Source organism: Erigeron canadensis, chromosome 1 (genome assembly GCF_010389155.1).
Source record: "Erigeron canadensis isolate Cc75 chromosome 1, C_canadensis_v1, whole genome shotgun sequence".
Taxonomy (NCBI): Eukaryota; Viridiplantae; Streptophyta; class Magnoliopsida; order Asterales; family Asteraceae; genus Erigeron; species Erigeron canadensis.
Window position 1 is genome coordinate 3,755,006 of NC_057761.1, and position 23,770 is coordinate 3,778,775.

The window sequence follows — 23,770 nt, forward strand, 5'->3', positions numbered from 1 at the left end:
TACCACTTTTTCAGTAGCCTAAATCAACATAACACTGCAAGTTACATACAAAACATGACACAGAGAGTAAAAACCATATAAAAAGGTCCCAAAATAAGACATTACATGGAGGGCCTCTTATACGAACAAGATACAGAGTAGAATCCATCCAAATTTTGTAATGATCCAGAGTCTGATGATCATCTTGTAGTAACGTCCCCGCATATGTAAGCCTCTGTAGTTCAATTGGAATTCCCTCCTTGTCCCGTATCTTTTTTTTGACATTATATACAGTGTCTGAGATAGAAACATCATTCAAAATGATGGTCCTTTGCGCTAAAGTCCTGACATAAATTGTTATTGTGTGACTTACTGGCTTCGGCATAACCAAATGCAGAGTAGACTCCTTCTGAATATTATAATGAGTCAGAGTCTGATCATTTTCTAGGCGCTTCCCATTATATAATAGCCATATATATAGATTAGATGGAATGCCCACCTTTTCATAAATCTTTTCCTTCACATTATTAATCGTCTCCGAGCTCTCAACCTCCAGAGTTATGGTCTTCCCACATTGAATCTTGATGAATATCTGCATAAATAGCCTCAAACTAAGCGTAGACTCCTCTTGAATATTATAATGCTTCATGGTACGAAAATCTTCAAGGTAACTCCCATTATACACAAGTCTATACCGATAAGGGGAAATGCTTCCCATGTACTGCATAATTTTCCCCTTCAAATTTTCAACAGTGTCGGATCTCTCAACCTCCACGGGGATTGTCTTTCCAGATATCAATCTGACAAATATCTGCATAAATAGCCTCAGACTCAAAGTACACTCGTCTTGAATATTATAATGCTCAATCGTTTGACAATCTTCAAGGTAAGTCCGATTGTATACTAGCCTACACCGATCAGGTGGAAAGTCCACCTTTTCCTTCATCTTTTCCTTCACATTATCAATTGTCTCCGAGCTCTCAACATCCAAAGTTATGGTCTTCCCACGTTCTATCTTGATGAAGATCTTCATGAATAGCCTCAAACTAAGAGTAGACTCCTCTTGAATATTATAATGCTCCATATTACGAAAATCTTCAAGGTAAGTCCCATTGTACACAAGCCTATACCGATAAGGTGAAATGCTTCCCATGTACTGAATAAGCTTCCCCTTCACATTTTGAATAGTGTCTGACCACTCGACCTCCATAGGGACTGTCTTTCCAGATATCAAGCTGACAAATATCTGCATGAATAGCCTCAGACTCAAAGTAGACTCGTCTTGAATATTATAATGCTTAATAGTCTGACATTCTTCAAGGTAAGTCCCATTGTATACTAGCCTATACCGATCAGGTGAAACACTTCCCATGTATTGAATCATCATCCCCTTTACATTTTCAACAGTGTCAGACCTCTCGACCTCCAAAGGGATGGTCTTTCCACTTATCAAAGTGACAAATATCTGCATCATCTGCCTCAAACCCACAACCATATTCGCATTATCATCCAAATTGAACCTCACATTATCAATGACATCACAAGTTTCAAAATCTAGAGTCATCGTTTTTCTTTTTTTCGTCTTGACAGAAATCTCCATTCCACTGTCAGAATCATTAAACTGCAGAGTAACTGTTTTACCAGTTTTAGTTGTGACAAAAACCTCCATTCCAACAAGGAGACGTAGAACCAGGTGAAGCGTCGATTCCTTTTAAATACTGTAGTCCCCTGTCGATCTATGATCCTTAAGCTGCTTACCGGAAAAATATTAGCCTCTGCTGATCAGTTGGAATGCCTTTGTTAGAAAAATATTATCCTACCTTGACATCATCAATGGTATCAGATGTTCTGACACCTAAGCTTATGGTTTTGACAAAAATCTGCATAATAGTGGCTTTATTGTAGACACTATACTCAAATTTTAAGACTTTACAGTCCTTAAACCCCGCATAAAGAATGTGAATAAATACAAATTTTGCAAAACTAAAATGCGCGTAAAAATATTCCGACTAACTGCACTCTTTTTTCTTCCCTGCTTAACATTATTGTCCAAATTCAACTTTCTTCCTTATACGAATCCTAACTCAATCTAACTTGTTATTTGTCACTTTTATTATCCATTTATCACAATTCTTATCATCATTTCTACTCAAAATTCAAGTGTGCATTATTTTTTTAAGAACCGACGCCTTAGATGCACCTTATTTCTATCAAAATAATTTCTACCAAAATCATACAGTAATAAAGTTCATCATAATTAAACCTTAAGTTACCTTATATATAAAAACCACAGAAATTATTACATAAAGGCTTATAAACCCTAACAATAATAATTGAAAAAAAAAAAAACAATAATTAGTTAAGGGTTATTACCTTTGCTTTAGTAGAGGATTAGCAAAATCACTTACAAACCGTCCAATTTTTCCATTTAAATCTTCGTTTCACGCATCAAACACACACTAATAACGTTTATCCGTGTCTTATTAACGAAAGGATGTCCGATTTCTTCATATTTTTATAATTAGCCCTCAACATCCATCTATATTCATTTATGGCTTAAAATGTTAGCTATTTTTCATATTTTCACATTCAACCCTGAACAACCTTACTTTATAAATTTTCCCATTTGAAATAAATTTTCTTTCTCCATCCCTGCATACATACATATACTCAAACAATTTTAATAGTCTAAAACACTAAAATTTTAAGATAATTAAACTAGCGACAGTTATTAACAGTCATCACCACTTAGGTGGGGTGATAGTAGAAGCGGAGGAATTTATAGATTGTTGGAACCACGTTAGTGTGACCGTCACTGATCATCTATCATTCGTGATATGATAATTGACGATAACTGAAATCCCTATGTCTAGTAAATATATAATGGGCATATTTACTCTTAGAGACGTAGTATAGGGTTTCCCATTAGGTGATTGTAACTAAGAGGACTAATAATTCACACATTAAACACCAAAGGGGTCTAAAGTGTAAATACTCTCCTTATATGTAGAGAGTCATTAACTCTAAGTTAAGGTTAATACACACACACACACACACACCTAATACCCTAATTTTCGTGTGTCTCCTCTCTCTAAATTCGTTCATCATGGTCTATACGAATTTTCCATCCCATTATTACTCAATCACCTTGTTATAGGAACCCGAAATCAATAGCAATTATGCTTTATACTCTTACAGGTTCCACAGGCTAATTTGGGATGTTTTATCACTCGAATCGAATCATGTTTATTCCAACATGTGGTATCAAAGCCAAGTTATGAACGATCTATCATGATTTGGTTCGAATTCGAGGGTATTCGCGAACTAAAAATCTGCAGAACTACAAAACTCGTGCTGACGTCATCACGAGTTCGTGCTGACGTCATCACGGACTAATGTTTGCTTCGCGCTGACGTCATCTTCGTGCTGACGTCATCACGCACTTCTGCTCATTTTCGCGCTTACGTCATCTCTAACTCGCACTTACGTCATCGCGAACTTATGCTTATGTCATCACGAACTTTAGCTTAATTTCATACACAACTTACTGAAAAAACCCGTGCTTAAGTCATTATGAGTTTATGACTTCTTTGTGCTGACATCGTCACGGATTTATGACATCTTCGTGCTTACTGCTCACGACTTACATGATGTTTACGTGCCTATGTCATCACGACTTACTGATGTCCTCGTGCTTACATTATCATGAACTATTAGATGACTTCGTGCTTATGTTATTACGAGTTATTACTTAAGTTCGTATTATACTGAAGATGATTTTAGCTGATGAATGAGTTCGTGCTTACTGTTTTACCCTATAATTTTGTTGCTGAATTTGTCCCTAATTTTTCAAAAATAATTTTTTCTAAGACATTTTTGCCATAGGACTTTAAGGGTGAAATTTTGTGGTCCTAGCCAGGGGCTCTGCCCCTTGGACCCCGCTCCCAGGGGCGCTACCCCTGGACCCCCGTAATGCGTGGGGGCTTCGCACTAATGTACATGGTTTCATCATTTGTGCCCAAAGATCAAATGTGATTCTCATGGTGCGTTCTTTTCCTTTTGGCATAATGAACACTTAGTATATTGATTCTGCCAAAAGGTGATTCAATATTCTTTGTGTGCTAAAAAAAGGACTATCTTCATGCATAATATACACGATTCTTGATTTTGTGCCCAAAGGTTAAAAGATAAGCGTTGTGTTGCATGACCCTAATGCTCAATTGTACTTAGATATTAGTTACTTCTGCCCAAAGGTGATGTAAATTCTAAGTAGAGCCTTATGTTAACTTATTGTTTTGGTGTTTACAATAGGTTTACTTATCACTAGCTTCATTAATATAATGGTCTTAGTCTCATTACTTTTAAGAACATTACTTTAGCCCTTATGTATTTTAGGCATTACTTTAAGTTCCATTATATATAAAGACATTACTTAGTCTGACTTAGTTATCTAACTATGTCACTATAAGGAACATTATTATTAGCCCTTATGTATTTTAGACATTACGTTAGTTCCATTATTAAAGACATTACTTAATAAGCCTTAGATATTTAATTATGAGGAACATTATTATTAGCCCTTAGTTAAGCTTAGACATTACTTTAGTTATTTTAGTTTTATAGATATTGCTTAGTCTGCCTTAGATAGCTAATTATGTCACTATAATTTTATTGCCCTAAGTTTTAGGCATTACTTTATTAATCTTCTATTACTTGTATCCTAAATTTATATCCTCCTTATTTCCACTATAGTACCTAACTTAGGCATTGAGCCAATTATTGATGCAAACTTTGCTTCATGAAAGGATTAATTACCTTTAACTCTGAAGATGCTAGACCTTGACTATGTCATTCGCCATAATGAACCCACTGCTATTACTGCTAACTTTTCTGCAGCCCAGAAAGCGAATTTTAAGAAAGTAGGATAAGGTGAATCGCTTGTCACTAATGATGGTCAGGAACTTCATCAATTAAAGTATCCGAGGGAATGTATAAAGCGTATGCAAGTAACTTAAGAACAAAGGAAATAACAGTGTTTGTGAACATATAATGAATATGACTAACATGACTCATTAGTTTAAGAGTCCTAAAATTGAAAGTCTTTGATAATTTTCTTGTGCATTTTTTAATGACCTCATTGCATGCTCATTTTGACACCTTCAAAATTAACTTTAGCGCTATGAAGGATAAATGGTCGATGAGTGAACTAAATGCAATGTGTGTGCAAGAAAATGTTCGTCTTAAGTTGGGCCAACCTAAAGTGTTCACCTTACTACCACTGCTAATTCCATTAAGAGGAAAGATATAACAATAATAAGGCTACAATTACAGTTCAAAAGGATAATCATGGTGCTACTGCCTCTAGCTTTGAGTCCTTGACTAGCAATCCTAACTGCAAATTCTCATTGTGCCCAGATTGCCTTAATTTCAAGGAACTGCTAGCTAAGAAAGGTAACTTATTTCATGTAATATTTGATTCTTTTATGTTTAATGTATCTTGTAATACATGTGTGAGTGATTCTAGTTCTATGGTTCATGTGATTAACTCAACATAACGATTCCATACAATTCAAAAACTATCAAATGACCAAAGAAAGCTTAGAGTTGGAAGGGTTGATCTCTTATATGTTGAAACCATGGAGACTTATGATTTACATATAAACACTTGAAAGTGTATTAGACTAGTGGATACCTTATGTGTACCGAGAATTTCTCGAAACATTGTGTCTATTTTTTCTAGTCTAACACCTTGAAAGTTATGTATTAATTCATGGTTACAACGAGATTGCCATTACTCATAATAATGAATTTCTTGGTCATAATTTCTTTGATGGATTGTTGTATCAGTTAGAACTATATTATAATGTGTCACAGTCTTTGTTGTCTCCTAATATTGAAGACATAACTAAAACAAAGATAAAATCACCTAAATAATTAGAGAATTCCTCCATAATGTGGCATAAACATCTTGGCCACATCTCACGAATTTGCATGATACGACTCATAAAGGATGTAATATTACATTCTCTTGACTTTTGTGATTTTGAAACATGTATTCAATGGCTTAAGGGATTAAGAAAGGAGCCACTAGAAGTTCCAACTTGTTGGAAATAATTCACTCTGATGTTAGTAGCCCCTATCCCGCAGCCATCTCAGAACATACATCACTTATTACATTCATTAACGATTATTCATGTTATATGCACCTATATCTGATCTGAACCCTTAGAGACTTTTATTGAGCTTAAAATTTTGGTTTTAAATCAACTTGATCATAAAATAAAAAGTTGTGAGATCAGATAGAGGAGGTGAGTATTATGGTTGACATATTGATATTGGTTAAGCTCTTAATCCTTTCCATAACTTTTGAAAGAAACAAGACATAAGTAACCAATATACCATGTTTGGTTCTCCTCAACAAAATTTTATGTTGCTCAAAGGAGAAATGAAACCTTAATGGACATGGTGAAGAGTATGCCTTTTTAACACTAACTTACCTACTTTTCTTTGAACTGAGGCCTTAAAACAGCTTTTCATATACTCAATAAGAGTTCCATTAGAATCTGTCTCTAAGACTTCTGGACAGAAAGGAATCTGAGTCTAAAATATATGAAAGTATGAAGCTGTCCTGCCGAAACATAAGTCTATAACCCTAACTTAAAGAAACTGGATCCTAAATCCCTTACATGTTTCTTTATTGGTTATTAGTTTTACTATCTTTCCTACACTACTAGCATTGTTGACACGCATCATGTCTTGTTTCTTGAGAACTAAAAGATCAGTGGGAGCACGACAAATCATAACTTAAGATTTGCAAGAAGTACAAGAAGCAGGGGGAACCACTTGTCGGTTATTATTACTCCTCCGATAACTCCTCTTGTACCCAATGCTGCTCCTAATATCACTGATCCACATTCTCTATCAGAATTCTAAACCTCCTAATTAGAATACTACTAATGATAAAGCATCTTATTAATAATGCTAAAGCAAAACATCTTCCTTATTGAACCTGAATATCAACTCAGGAGATCATCTCGGTCACTCATGACCATAACTTTTGATGATTTCATAACTTAACTGAAGTTGGGGACATTGGAAATCTTACTTATCCTACTTTTTATCAAAAAGCCATTAGTAGCGATCAGGCCACTTAGTGAAATGAAGCCATAATTTGAGAGCTTAATTCCATATAGCATAATGACGTTGGGGACTTGGTTGAATTTCCAGAAGAATCCAAACCTGTAAGTTGTAAATGGATCTTCAAAACCAAATTAGACCCGAATGGAAACGTCAAGCGCTATAAGGGCAAACTGATTGTGAAAGGCTTTACTCAAATATAATGAATCGCTTATCAAGAGACCTTATCTTCTGTCTCATAAAGATTCCTTAAGGATCGTCATGACATTCATATCTCATTATGATTTAGAGTTACATTAGATGGATGTCGCGATCACTTTCCTGAATGAAAAACTTGCAATAAGACGTAATCATGTGAGCCTGAAATTACATAAGGTGAAGAACACATGGTCTGCAAGTTGAATAAGTCCATAAACATGTTGAATAAGTGAGTTACACACTTTAGCAATGACGGTCCCTTTTTAAGTATCGTTGCAATGGGGGTCCCTATTTTAAATTTTTTTTGCAAGATTGGTCGCTTTTTAACAAGACCGTTAATGGGTGTCGTCAAGTGTTAACAGAAGGGACCATCATTGCTAGTAAACTCAATAAGAACCCTCATTGATAAAATGGAAAAATCATAGGGACCAATCTTGCAATTAACAACATGATATCTTTTCTGATTTAACTCAAGAGATTGCAACATACAATTGTCAGTGCGTCGGGTCCCTAATTGTACTTTTTAACTATTCTATAAAAGAATGAAAATTAATAAATACTTAATTTAAATATAACTATTAACAATCTTTAACTTTTCATGATTATTGATAATTAAACAATTAAAAACATATTTCAATAAAAATATTTTAAAATTTGTAAATGCTTCAATTGTTGATGATAATCAAAAGGTAGAAATATAGAGAGAAGGTTCTTAAGGAGAGAAGGAATGGAATATCCGTTTTTCTTTTTAGTTTTTTTTTCACTTTTTTCATTCTTTTTTTAATTAACTCAATCCATAAAAAATTTTTAAAAAAATAAAAAAATATCTAACCCGAGTTAGTGAGTTATAGATGTAAGGGTACGGTATGGTCTTCACCCTTAAGGATATTAATAAGAGGTAGCTGGTGAGAGTGATAGGTCAGAGAGGATGATAGGTCATAGGGGGTGATCGGTGATGGGTGATCTACCTAACAGGCTTCGCCCTTAGTCATAATGGCTCCGCCATAAACTAAAAGGCTTCGCCTATAATTTACGGGCTACGCCCTTTGAAAAAAAAAGTCATTTAAAAATTAATTAAACAAGAAGTGAAAAAACTGAAAAAAAAAATTCAAAAACCAAGCTAAAATAAAATAAAAAAACGAACCTTATCTCCCTTCTCTCCTTAAGGACCCTTCTCATTTGATCTCTATCCGATAATCAAATCCAAATAATAATTTATATTCACGTCTTAAAATAACAAACTGTATTACTCGATTTATAAAAAACATATTAAAAAGTTTGTTATGATCTATATTAAAATTAACAATATATTTATTAATTAATATTTATTAATCCACCAACTGTATAAAATGTTTAACATGTTACACAGGGAACTAAAAAACCATATATGGTAATTATATTTTTTGAATAGGTTTACTTTTTGGTAATATCAAATTTCAAACATACAACCTTTAATTTCGTAATTATAAATAATAATAAAAGTTTATATATCAATTATTTTTCAAAGTAAGAAGATTATACAAGGTACATATCCATTATTAAAATTTTTGAGTATACATAAGTTTACTAATTAGGAATCTGACACATTGACAATTGTATGTTGCAATCTCTTGAGTTAAATCAGAAAAGATATCAAGTTGTTTTATTGCAATATCAGTCCCTATGGTTTTTCCATTTAAGCAATAGGGGTCCTTTCTGAGTTTACTAGCAATGATGGTCCCTTTTGTTAAGATTTGACGACATTCGCTAACGGTTCTGTTAGAAATGGACCAATATTGCAAAAAATTCTCAAAACAGGGACCCCCATTGCAACGATACTTAAAAAGGGACCCCCATTGCTAAAGTGTATAAACCATAGGGACCAATTTTGTAATTAACTCTTTTGGAAACTAATAAAATGATTTCATACAATATCTAAGTTTGAGGGACTAAGACTAAAGTAATAAAATGTTTTTGTCTCTTTTCCATCCCACCTTCGCCTCGCCTACAATTCATCTTCACAAAGATATATCTATATATATCTATAATATATATCTCAAACTTATATATAATATTGTGAGCAAACAAAAAAAACAAAAGAAAAAAATACATGTGGCCCCACTCTCTTTCCCTCTCTCCTCGTCCAAGCCCTTCCACCCATCGACCAACCTTCATCGACGAAGTTAAAGAACATGCTCTTGCCAACGGTGTCCTCGTCGACGAGCCCCACGAAGGAGGTGTCGACGGACCGTTGGCACTGACCTTAGAAATACATAATAAAAATTTTAATTAATAATTAAGATTAACATATATTGTTACATATACAAATATATATATCTATGTGTATTTATCGATATACCCTTGTACTTTATCTATATATATGTGGGTCATAACCCTAATCCCTGTAACTTAGATAATTATGCTAATAGTCTAATACACTCCTTACTTCCTCCTTCCTCTCTATGTGCCTCTTCTCCATAATAATTATCTTCTCTATCTATCTTGTTGATTATTGTGATTGTTGTGCTTGATACAAGATCAAAGTTTATAACACGTTATAAGCACGAATTGCTCTTACAAATTTTGGATCTTTGGAATTGAATCAACAACCATCTCAAATTTCAATTCGTAAAAATATGAAGACTTGAAAGAAGAGATGTCATTCAATATACCTTCGACGAATTTTTAAATCCGATGTTGGAGCTCTTACGACTAAGAAATTTGACTATCACACTCTCTGACATATGACCTCCTATGACCTATCACACTCTATGACCTATCACCTCCATCATCTCACTATCGCAACGTGCGGGTACTTTCTCTTGTTTAATTATAAAGAAAATCTAATTCTGTTGAACTTTAAGTTTCAACAATTCATCAAAACGACATTCCTCAATAACCTACATTACGCGTCGCTGCCACCACTAATCGCCACCACCACATTGCCGCCCGCTACCACCTGTTACCGCCACCACCACCGCCGCATCGCGTGGTACCATTCTAGTGTTTTATAAACCAAATTGATTTTGTTATTTTCATTTGAAAATAACAATTTATTTTAAATAGTCCGAAACACTTATCGAGGTGACAAATATATATAATTTATTTCTTGAAAAATTATATGGATACTCAAACAATTTAAATAGTCTGAAACACTAAGTGTGTGTAACATTCGTGAAATTTGACTATAGTTATTTGGTATTAGTCTAGTTTCATATGATCGAGTTTGGCTATGAATTAATTGTGTTCAAGGTGAATATGTATTATATGTAAAACGAATTGCATTTTTGGTCCCTGAGGTATCCCCGAATTTGCAAGCTTGGTACAAAAGTGTGTAAAGTCGCGGAACCTATCTCTGTGGTATCACAACCGTTGCATTCTTGGTCCAAAAGTAACGTTCCGTCCATTTTCAGCCGTTAATGCATCCATGTGCTTGGCACGTGCAGGGTAGTTCAGTAATTAAATCCCTCCCACCCATATATAAACCTAATTTCACCCCCAAAACTCATTCAATTGTAGCTGCGGCCATCCATCTATGATTCGCACCTCATGGACTGAGAATAACCCAGGAAAGCGATTCTATTGCTGTTCTAGAAAGGTAAGAGATTTATCATAGTCAATTAAATGAATTTGACCTAATTATTTTTTTCTTTGAATAATCAAAATTAGGGTTCAAGACATGGCTTTATTAGTTGGCATGATCCACCTATGTGTAGAAGAGCAGTTGAAATTCTCCCGGGGCTGTTAAGATCAATGAACCGATTTGAGGAGGCTTCCAAAGCTAATGAAATTCAAGCAAGAAGATACAATAAGTTTTTAGTAATAAGTTGGATTATATTTGTTGCTTTTATGTATTTTAGATGAAATTAGCTACCTTTTAGATGAAATTAGCTTCTTTTTGAATTTGTTTTGTTTTCCTGTATCAAATGGATGTAATTATTGAATTTGTAAGATATGAAATTTGGTACTTGTGTTCTATTGTATATATTTGTTTGTAAACGTGTGGTTTTATTCCAATTGCAACTTATCAAAATTGTCAATTAGCTAGAGTCAAAAAATATGTCCAGAAAACATGTCATAATTGAGAGCTAGAGTCAAAATTCAACCAGAGTCAAAATTGACAATTAGAGTCAAAATTTAATAAGAGTCAAAAATTAACTAATTATTGACTTTTTATAGTCAAACATTACCAATAAACAGGATCATGAGTAAAAAATTCAGAAAACATTACCAAAATTGTGCCACATTTAGTGGCACTCATACATTCATTTAAGTTGCATTTCAGTGTTTTAGTACACACACATACATTAGTCTAAATAGGAAATAGGTAACAACAAACAAGATCAAATACTTAAGTCTTTAATACACACCAAATAAGTTCAAAGAAAAGCATAAAACTAGTAAATCAGTTGGCAGTCTTGCTTGGGCCAGCAGCTTTTGAACCAACAGGCTTCTTCTTAGTTGTAGGCTTTTTCACTGTAGTCTTCTTTCTTCCATGACTTGAACCATCAGTAGTTGAACTTGAACCAGCAGCTTGTTGACTTGGTCCCCTTGTACATGTTCTATTGTTGTGTCCATCTTGCTTGCAATTCCCACATTTAGTGTAAGCAACAGCCCTGGTAAGCTTTCTTTCCTTCACCAACTGAATCTCAACTTGACTCCTTCTTTTCTTTTTCTTAGGCCTCCCTATTGAAACCTTATGTTTTGGTGGAAGAAGTGTGATGGGACTTTCAAACTTTGGCCAATGTGCCTTTCCCTTGGTAGGTCCAATTGTAAAACTGTACATAGTTCTCCAAGTAGCAAGCCAATAAACAGGATCTACATATGACTCAGGAATGCCACATTTCATACCAATATTTGCCATGTCATTGAATGTAGCCACAACATGTTTACATGGCATGCCAGATAATTCCCATTTTCTGCATGTACATGTCCTTTCAACCATATCCACTACATGTTGATCTTGCCATAGACCAGCAACCTGAAACTTTGTACCACCATTAAAGAGGATCTTGTATCTTTCAGCCTCCTTCTTTATCAACTCAAACATGGCAGCTGCATTGGGTGTTAATGGCCCAACAGCACTGTCAATCATCCTTTGTACCTTAGCATGTCTCTTCATCAAATACTCCCTTACATATTCTAAACACATGATTATATGCTTCTCCCTACCATCTACAAGTTTTCCATTCACAGTCTCACACATATTGTTCACATGTACATCACAATGACATCTCCCTGTTAATTTTGACAAGTTTTAAGACAAAAACACAAAAAAAAGTATGCAGAATTGGCAAAAAATATACAAGTCTTGCCAGAAAAGTGTGACCTAGCCCAGTGTACTGTTGTTGCAATGGCACACTTCCAGAGGAAGTCTTTGTAAAGTTTTCCCTTATAAGTCAGCTTCATGTTCTCATATATGTGTTTCAAGCAGTATATGTGCTCTGCACACGAAAATAGTTCTGAAATGGCTGGAATGATCCCCTAAAACCCAACCAGTTTGTTAATTAGTAAATAGAGTATAATTACTAACATATACATTAGTAAATATAGTATAAATAGAGTATAATTGCTAACATATACATTAGTAAATATAGTAAATAGAGTAAATTGTTAATTATTGTACATTTTGTCTATCACTTATGAAAGTGAAATTAGACATGTGTATCAGATCAAGATCTCCTCCAAGATGCTCAAGAAACCATCTCCAAGAAGCCTTATTCTCAGATTCCCCAATCCCATATGCAAGTGGAAAGGTTCCATTGTTTGGATCTATTCCAACAACAAGCAGTAACTGACCATTAGCCAATCCCTTCATGAATGTCTCATCCAATCTCAGAAGATCTCTTCTACCAACTTTAAAACTCTGCTTCAATGAAACCAAGCATACATATATTCTTCTAAATACTCTAGTGTTACTGTCTGGATTTAGTTCTGGCTCATAATCAAGCCTCACAGTTGTTCCTGGATTGGTTGCTTTTAATTCTAGCAAATAGTCTCTCAAAATGGCATATTGACTTGTGTAATCACCCATCAGTCTCTCCTTTGCCTTGTTATGTGCCCTGTATATCTTGTGCTTAGAGAATCCTATCTCATACTTCTGTTGAATTTGTTCTCTAAAATGACTTGGTTGAACTTTTGAATCTGGATGTAGTTGTTGTTGAATCTCTTTAGCCAAAAACTCAGAAGTACATCTATTTAATACTCTAGCATGTAGACATTTATGGTGATCTTTGTATGTTTTGACCACCCATGTGTTATCTTCTTTTTTTCTAGACACATGAATCCTCCGAGGGAATTTGAACTTTTCTTCTTTATCTTTTTCAGATTCCTTTTCTTGAGATTCCTTTTGTTTTTCTTTTTCTCTTTCCTTGCATGTTTCATTGACAATATCTTTAATAGTCTGCTTTGTAAACCTAATGCCTTTCGGTGACTGGGCTGGACTATTCAAACCATGAGGCCCAACCTGTTGAGATGGCCAAGTAGTATCAGTTGGCCCAACATTTTTATCCAAGTCTTTTTTTTGTTGACTACACGCCACATCTGCATGAAAAACAGGAATAGACCCTTACATATTACAGTAAATCTCTCTGCATCATTTTTGACAATTTTTAACAGTCTTCTGCTTTCAATTGATAGCATAGTAACCAGCTCCTTAACCTCCAACTTAGTTCCAAATGCTTGGCCAGGATAGAAATGAACCTTCTTTTCTGGGTTAGTGTTGTGCTCCCTTCTCAACTGCTTCAAAGCTGTTGTTCTAGCATCATCCCCTGACTCTGGTTCACTATCAATATTATCATAATTGACCCTCTCAACCTCCACATCATTGACCATGCTTTCATTTGGCTTATCCCCACATGCAACCCATTCTACATCAGCATCTACATTGTCTCTGAAATCTGTCATATCCACTTCCACGTCATTTATAATGTGTTCATTGTCCACAAAGTCACTGTCTTCCCTATTCTGCTCACCCTCAGTTGCATCAACACTAGTCTCACTACCCTACCCATGTTCTTCAACCTCAACAACATGTACACCAATACCAGTACCACTATCCTACCCACATTCTGTTTGGTTTGGTATACCATCATTGCAAAATGCCTCATTGAAAAATTCATCATTTATAGTTTCCACATTACTACCTAATTCATTAACTTGCCCACTACCATCCCAATAATCTCTCTCCACAGGGATTGGAACATATGCATCATCAGTGAACAAACTCTTTTGACAAGGTGTTTGTACCCTAATCTTTTTTTTTCCTAGGACTGTATGTCTTTAATGGTGTTTGATTCCTAACCTTTTTCCCTTTCTCAACATACACTTCTAATAACTTAAAGCTGTCAACATACTTCACTAAAGAACTAACATCTTCATCACTACTTAGAGCATATAGGCCATAATCCAAATGCCTATCTGGTGCTTTAAAATGATACAACATTTGAGTATTAACATTGTATCCTAACTCTTGAAGCATGGCATTTAACTCTATTATAGAAAACTGGTTTTTGTATCCCTCCAATATACCTTCTGTTTGGCAACTGCGAAAAAACCCTCCCGTGATGAATCGCCAACGTAAAAAAGCTAGGTTTTTGTTCTGTAAATATATATTAAAAAAATTATAAACATAATAAATAAAAAATAACTTCATATACGTTATAATCATACAAGGTTGCAGAAGTCGTTAATCGTTCCTAGGGCGGCCGACAAACGAGTTGGGAGTACTCGGGGGTCAAAGTAGCCATGTCGGAGAGTACTCGGAGTAATCGGTCGACTCGACACCCTACCTTGTAGCGAGTACTCGGAGATTACTCGGATTGACTCGGTGAGTTTTACAACAGTGTAATCATATATATATCCAGAAAAAAAACACCAAAAAAAAGTAGATAAATTAAAATAAGTTAATATGTAACAAAAACTCACCATAAACTGTGTCGATGAAGTCATGTTTACCAGCATTGCCTCGAAGATACCATGTTGTCACCACCATTTTTTAATTTGTGTGAACTTTGATTGTGTTATTAGTATAAGAATTTGTGAGTGATTTGGGGGTAAATATTAGGGATTGCATCTGCAATCTGATAAACCGATTGAATGAGTTTTGGGGGTGAAATTAGGTTTATATATGGGTGGGAGGGCTTTAATTACTAAACTACCCCGCACGTACCAAGCACATGGGTGCATTAACGGCTGAAAATGGACGGAACGTTACTGTTGGACCAAGAATGCAACGGCTGTGATACCACAGGGATATGTTCCACGACTTTACACACTTTTGTACCAAACTTGCAAATTCGGGGATACCTCATGGACCAAAAATGCAATTCGTTCTTATATATATAATGATCGATTTTAGTCAAGTCGTGGTTACATGATATTCAAGGTGTTTTATGAGATCGAATGGTCGTTAATGTAATGGTCGATTGCTAACTTGTGGTGTAACTAGATTGATTAAGTAAATGGACTATCCATGGGTCAACCCTTATCCTAGACCCATACCCATGACCCATCCATTCATTCTCTTACACCCTTCTCTCTCTCTCACTTATTGCAAGAGTTTCTTACATCTCTCTCTCTCTCTCTTTAAATTAAATACATCAAATTTAATGTTCAAGCAAGATTTATTTAGGGGTTTTCTTCTTTATCATCATCTTGACAACATATCAAAAATTGGGGTTTCAAAGTGCAAGTATTAGCTCAAATCGGGTCACTTTCGGATTCATCACTCTAGTGGAAGATTTTGGTGAGTAAATGCATCTTTAAGTTAACATTTCGTGTCATTAAACTAATTCTAAGTCAAACCCCTCAAGCTTTGGTCAAAAATCGGATTTAAAGAGTAACTAGGTCAAAAATTAGGGTTCTTGTTGCTAAATGGGTCAAAAATGATTTTTCCTTGTTAAATTTATGAAATGGGTCGAAATGATGGAGTGAGTTATGTCCAACCATGTCTAAATATACTTGTGTATGTCCAAGATGAGTCTTGTTCCCTTCTAAAAGCGGTTTTTAGGTTGAACTAGGGTTTTGGTGTTCTTGATTTGTAATTGGGTCGATTTGGTATTTGGTTAGATGTTATGAGTCGAGATTAAATCATGAGTCGTGTTCTTTTATAGTTATTTATGCTAAAAATCGAGTGTTGGAGTTCATTGGGTCGAATTTGGGGTTCTTGGATTGGTTTTGAAGGTCTTGGGGGTGTTTGGAGTTGTGTATGGCTCATTTTGGGGTTTCTGGTGGATCTGGTGCAGACCTGGGCTTGTTGCGACGCAGCTCCAGGCTGCGAAGCAGTGTGAAAGGTCGACTTTTCTGCTGCTGCGCAGTGAGAAGTGACTGCGGCGCAGTCGGTTACTTCGGCGCAGTTGGTGCCCTTCTTCACTTGAATTTTTCCTAGCTCTAACTTCAGTTATCCTAGGATCGTCCCAACCTTTCCAAAGAGTCCTCTTTCGATCTTATTGGTGCTCTACACAAGATAAACGAGTCGTTCAAAGTTGTGAGTCATTTTTTTGAAGCGAAACATGGGTTACCAACTAATCTACCTATACATATAACATTTGTTTGAGGACGAGAGGACTTTGGGACTATTTCAAATTGTTTCCAAACTATAATCTGACCTCTCTAATGACCACGTTGAGCTTCGGGAGTCTTTCAAAGCCATAAATCATAATTTAAAATATAAATGGAGCTTTGTCTTGGTTAATAATGCATGCATGGTATACCTTATTAGGTTGTGGACGCGTGGAGCACATTAATTACTTATAATCCTATCTTATCGTGATCTTAACTTCTTTAGCCGATCAGGGTGAGTTCGTAGCCCCTTTCTTTACATGATTTTGGGGTGGAAAGTGTACAACGTGTTTCTTTGTTTCTTTTGATCGTTATGTGTTCGTTTATGTAAGTAATCAAGGTTGTATGATTGTTATAAGTTCGTTTAATTGTGGAATCAAGGTTGTATGATTGTTATATGTTCGTATCAAGGTTATGTTGTCATTTTATGATCCTATCAAGGTTTCAAGGTTATGTGATCGTTTATCCATCCATATTATGTGATCATTTAATGATCTAATCAAGGTTTTATGTTCGTATCAAGGTTATGTGATCGTATGATGTTAATCAAGGTTAAACGGTTCTTATCCCAACACTTGTTTCTTATAGTCAAAACCTACGGCTCACCAACTTTATGTTGACGCATTTTAGTACACTTTTCAGGTAATCAAGTGAATCAAATACGTGATGGATGATTGCATTGCATGTGATAGAATTGCGCTTGGACTTTTGTGGATCCGTGATTCATTGCTCCCTTTTATGGGTTATTCCTAGGATCGTTAACCATCATTTGAACTATATCTTTTGTAAACTATTTGATGGTGTTGTGCTCCTTGTGCATTATTTGATCCATTATTTGAATTTGTACTTGAATTATGATGGATTACTTAAATCCTTGAATGCATTTATTAGTCTCTACTTAAACTCCATGTCATGCTGAGCTTTTCTATTGATGCCCCAGTTCCCGCCTTGTTGGGGTGTTACAGTGTGCGCTTAGTTGGGGAAAACGCCTTTGTTTTCCAAGAAAAAATGAAAAACAGAAAACGCGTCAAATCATAGTTTTCCAAAAATGTTGTCCATGAAAACAAAAAACATTGTTTTTCACTTTTTTTATGAAAATTTAGAAAACAATTTTTTATTGTTTCCACTTTTCATTTTTTAAATTTTGAAAACCTCAAATTGTTTTCCATTTTCAAGTTTTGAACGCGTTTTCAAAATTTTCATTTTTGTAATCTAGAGAGATGAAAAACTCTTTTCATTTTCTAAAAAATTGGAAATGGAAATTTAGAAAACATTTTTCACAACGAAACGCGCAAAAAATTTAAAATACTAGACTTATGCCTGAGCAATGCGGCGGCGATATGGTAGTGGTGGCAACAGGTGGCAGCGGTAGTGTCGGCAGCGGTGGTGGTGACGATGGTAGTGAATGTAAAAGTAATTGATGTTAAAGGGGGTAATGTAGCTATTTTAAGGGTTGAGGGATGTATATTATATATTATTCCATTAAGGGTATTATAGGTATATTTTTATTTTTGGTTTTTCAAAGGAAAGTTTATGTGAAAAAAAAGGAGTCATTTGCTTTATTAAAAAGTATAGATTTGAGCTTGGGGTAGTCAACAATAGGCGACTTACAAACAACCGTATAATATATTTAGTCAAAAATAGTGGTATTTGCTAGCAACAACATAATGGTGGCAGTCAATCAATATAGATTGATCCAAAATCTGATTCAAATCCAACATAGCACCCATGGCTACATAAGAAATGTATTGAATCGATTCTTTTTAATGAATAGATCCGATCTCAACTTCGAATATGGAATTCAAAGGGATCAAATAGGAAAGGATACTCTGAATCATAGAACTCTAATGAAATATACGATCAACCAACATTTATCGAATTTGAAAAAGAGTCAGAAGAGATGGTTGGATCCTCTTTTTTTTTTTCTCGGTGACGTCTAATTTTGCAGGCAGAGCGAGTCACTTCTAGAAAATCCTGACCATTTTCATAGGAAGTGAGGGTCTAACTCTTGCCTCTATAAAAAGAGATTTTTCCAACTGATACAACTTTGCTTGTTATAGGTCATGTTTTAAGCTTGCAGAATTGTTTTTCTTGAGCATATAATTATATTAAATTTTCAGGATGGACAATCACAAAGATGAAAAGAGATGGTAACGGCCAACAAAGTGGATGTTCAAGGAAATGTCCATGTACGACATTGAAGAGCATATAGTGTGGGGTTCTTATAGCAAGTTGACTGTCAAACTCGTAACAGCAGCTCAATGTGTTTCAACTGGTGGCATGAAGGTTGAATTAGGAATCGATGGGTGATGTCGGGATCCTGAGCCGGGATTGAAGGGACACGAGATGAAAGATAAAGCCACGTTTGCATTCATCAACGGCAGATCTCCTTGTGCCTCAATTTGAAGTAATTGATCAAATCGACAAATCAAAAGTAATGGTGTTCTTTTCATCTTTTAAATACTTATTTTACTTTTACATTTAACCTGTACCAGTGGTCTTAAGTAATGTTCATTTTCTGTTAACTTTTGTTTTGAGATTGTAATATATTTCAGAAGAATTGACTCAACCCGAACCCATTTTATCCAATACACATATCTAACCATTGTCCAACCTGCCCTTTTCGCTACATTTAAGCAGGACCATCGATTAGGCACGTTCACTATCATTAGCATGCGAAAATGACCATAACTAGATACTTTGATTGATACATCCTCTGCAAACACAGAAACACAGAATAGAATTTCACAGAAAGCAATATGCTGTTCAAACAGAATGAGGACCAACAAATCTAAAGTCAATATCATCGGGCTAACAAATCACTAAAACGAATTCGAATTTAACAAGTTAAATCTTCTTAAACAACCATCATATCTAACAAAAAGCAATCATATCTAAATTAGTATGTAGGCAAACAGGAAAAAGCAGTCATATCTAAATTAGTATGTAGGCAAGCTATGAAACTATGGTGACACAATGTTCGATCGCTAAAATTTATATGAGTTCTTATCTTTATATGCAAACTTTAAGTCTTCCACTCTATAAAGTATTAGAATCCATGTAACTTATAGTGAACTACGTTTAGGCCCAGCTAACAGTTAACTCTCAGTAACAAAAAGAATTGAAAAACACAATTTGAAGAAGTTACCAAGGATTTCATTTGGCAATTAATGCTTAATTACTTTATGTTTTTGCATCAGACAAGTTTTTCCTTGTTCTCTAAACCAAAATCAACTTACATGATTCTGTAATGAAGAACCAAAAGTTCTAAAAAAATACGACTCAGACATATGGGCGATAGAAGATAAAAGATGTGTATGGCCATATAGGTCTTCCAAATTTCCAGTTAGAAGTGCCAAACACTTCTCATTGGAATAGTCTGATAGACAGATTTAGAAACAAATGAAAGTACACTATTTGTGGTCAATGAAAACAAGCTTTATAACCAGCTTTATAACTATTTGTGGTCGGATGCCCAGGTTAATATAAAAAACAATTAACTGACTTTCTTGCTCACAATCATCGATGATAGATAACTCCACCCTAATTGCCGATCAAATTGAGAATTCAAATCTCAATGCTTGTACAAATAGCAAAGGTTACCAAAATTTTAAATCTTGAATCTATATATATGGTCACTTTCAATCTTCTCTATATTGTGATTGGTAAGTCATCAATCATTAACTTAGAGTACTAAAGCAAAAAGATAATTCGTCAAAAAGATCTTTCTATAAAGCAAAACACAATCTTTAGTAGTTCAAATTTAGGCAAAGAGAAAAATGTGAAGCAAAAAGGATTGCAAAGAATCATTGTTATGAGAGGTTTGACTCTTCTGGTTTATAACACTTACTGCAACTTAAAAGCCGCAGATGAACATGCAGAGTGGAGTACTCATTCTGAATATTATAATGAGTTAGAGTCTCAGCGTCTTCTAGGCGCTTACACTGATATGATAGCCAATATCGATCAGGTGGAAATTTGTTATGCGATGGTTTTTTATCCATGTATTGTTATTGTTATCATGCAACTATTATTGTTACTGTATTAGGTTTCTTATTATTAATTTAATATAATTATCTACTAATAGATATCAAATATTAATATTTAAATTTAATTGCTATGCGATGTTTTCTTTATCCATATATTATTATTGTTATGCAACTATTATTGTTACTGTGTTAGGTTTCTTATTATTAAATTAATTAAACTAATATTTGATAATCGTTTGAGCTTTAGTTTTTCTTTTAACTTATTTAAATATAAATTCTATAAATAATTAAAAATTTGAATTAACTAATATCTACCAATAAACAAAAACATGATCTACATGTTCTTGAAATGATACGTGGCATAATAATTGATCAACACGTATCCTTTTAATTTATTTATTTTGTTAAATTAGCTTTTTTTTAGTTATATATAAATTCAATTTTCTTATTAGACTTAGATCTAAACTCTAACTCTTGGCTTATTTATACAAAATATTATAACCTTATTTGATTGATCGTTTTCTCATTAATAAATTCTCTTTTTCTTTCTCAATTCTTCAAATCCTATTACTTAATATTAATTAGAATAAGTTATTAACATGAATACTTTAAAAGTTGGAGTTTACGAATCGAAATCAGAAGGTTATTTGCCATCATCTACTATGTTTACAAGTTCCGATTTTGATATGGTTCTAAAAATTTAAGTTAAATCCAAAATTCTAATTAAACATATATTATATTTATCATTATTGTTTATTATTATATTTATCATTACTTTTTATTATAATTTAACTTCGCTCATCGATTTACTTTAACCATAATTTATTTCATACTCACTAATCATGTATGAGACATATTCGAATTTCCTTATGATACAATGTATATAACTACCGTATATTGTACATGTATTAGGACTAGTGTATATATATATATATATATAAACTATGCCCCTAAACGAGATCAAGTTTAGGGGCATAGTTAATAACAAAGAAAGCAAAAAAAATAAAAATAGGAATACATGCTACGATGAAAGACCACAACTATTCTATTGCATGTTGATTTGCTGAATTCTCTCCTAGTATGTGAATTACTATAACAAAAAGACATGTATTAGATCAAATGGTGTACTCAATCTCACATAGCTACACTAGTGTATCAATACGAAAGATTGACGAATCACAAGGCTATTGTTATTATAATTTGTGAGTAATAAAAAGAAAACTAAAATAAAAAACTTGTGAGTAATAAATGGTGTACTATACCTACATACCCTACTTTATTTTTTTAGTTGAGGTTAATTTTTTCTTTTAACGGCTAAATTTTATGATGTATACAAAAGCTAGATGTTACAAAAATTGGAGGCCTTTTGTTTTTGGAGACCTAAAGTCCATGCTTAACCCTATGATACAATTGGGCCGGCCTTGGCCCTAACGTACGGCTGCCCCGCTGGAGCCCTTGAGCACCCCACATTAGTCCAGTTCAGTATAAAATTACGTGTGCCCCTCATGGACATAACGACAAATTAACACAAAAAATCAGCTACATTAAATTGAATTCTTCTCTTAGGACTCGAACTCGGACTGGTGGAACAACAAGGTCCGGATCTTCGGACCATACATAGTACCATACATAAGTCATCAGCTATATCACAATACCCAATATCTTCAACAATGCACTCTTAATAATGATAATCTGACCTTTTACATCTGACATGATCGACTTACGGGTGTTCTTGTAAGCATCTAATTCATATTCACAGGCACAACAATTAAGCCAAAGGTAGTCAATCGCTTGGGTCCGCTCAACCGAGGAATATTGAGTTCACAACGAATTCAAAATATCACATCACCAGGCTAAATGATTGGTGGCCCATCAGACACAAACAGAGAAAGGGTGTCGACTTTGCTAGAGATATTAGGATAGGGTTCAAAAGTCCTCAAAAGTGAAGGAAATTAGAAAACATAGAGAAAAACGCATAGAGAAAAATCATATAGACAAAGTAATGACAGAAATATATTTGATTCTTTTGGTTTTTTCAGTAGCCTAAATTAACAAACTGCAAGTTACATGCAAAAAATGACCAGATAGGATGGAAACCATATCCAAAAAACAAGACATTACGATAAACAAATACCCTACATTCATGCTCTAAGACTCAGAATAAGATGCAAAGTAGAATGCGTTGGAATGTTATAAGAAGCCAGAGTCTGTCCATCTTCTAGCTGTTTGCCTGCAAATATAAGCCTCTGATCATGAGGTGGAATGCCCTCCTTGACCTGAATCTTTTTTTTGACATTATAAACAGTATCCAGGCTATGAACATCGATAGTGATGGTCTTCCCTGTCAATGTCTTGAGGAAGATCTGCATGAATAGCCTCAAACTAAGAGCAGACCCGTCTTGAATATTATAATACTCAACAGTCTGACAATCTTCAAGGTATCTCCCATTATACATAAGCCTATACCGATGAGGTGAAACGCTACCCATGTCCTGAATGATCTTTCCCTTCACATTTTCAACAGAGTCTGACCTCTCGACCTCCACAGGGACTGTCTTTCCAGATAGTAAGCTGACAAATATCTGTATCATTTTCCTCATCCTCACAACCATATTAGCATTATCATCCAAAATGAACTTCACATTTTCAATGGAATCACATGTGTCAAAGTCTAAAGTCATCGTTTTTCCTTTTTTCGTCTTGACAGAGATCTCCACTGCATCGTCAGAATCTTGAACTTGCAGAGTAAACGTTTTTCCTTTATTAGTCTTGCGAACAGAAACCTCCATTCGAGCACGTAGACGAAGAACCAGATGAAGCCTGGCTTCCTTTTGAACGTTGTAATCCCAAACTCTATAGCCTTCTACCAACTGCTTTCCAAAAAACATAACCATCTTATTGTTAATGTGGATTGCCTTCATGGTTAT

The 23,770-nt window shown here is 34.6% G+C and overlaps 1 pseudogene; it reads right to left on the reverse strand.

Annotated features, from left to right (window-relative positions):
* The window catches only part of LOC122591781, a 38,317-nt pseudogene that overhangs the window by 534 nt on the left and 14,013 nt on the right, over positions 1-23,770 (reverse strand).